Below are 241 nucleotides of genomic sequence, written 5' to 3' on the forward strand. Positions count from 1 at the left end.
GAACTGCTTCTACGCCAATATATTCTCGGAAAGTGAATATAAATGTTACTTGGTTTCCGGTGACATTCACAGTACGGGAAGAATTAATAATAACCCTTTTTTTTATCACAGATTTCAACTCGTACTTGATTATGCATGCGTCCCCAAGCGTATAATCAAGGCGATTATTGTTATTCCGGACACAGGATATAATTTTTGAACGAACAAGCTTAAGAGTAAAAGATACCGACTTCATACATTA

Source organism: Penaeus monodon, chromosome 30 (genome assembly GCF_015228065.2).
Source record: "Penaeus monodon isolate SGIC_2016 chromosome 30, NSTDA_Pmon_1, whole genome shotgun sequence".
NCBI lineage: Eukaryota > Metazoa > Arthropoda > Malacostraca > Decapoda > Penaeidae > Penaeus > Penaeus monodon.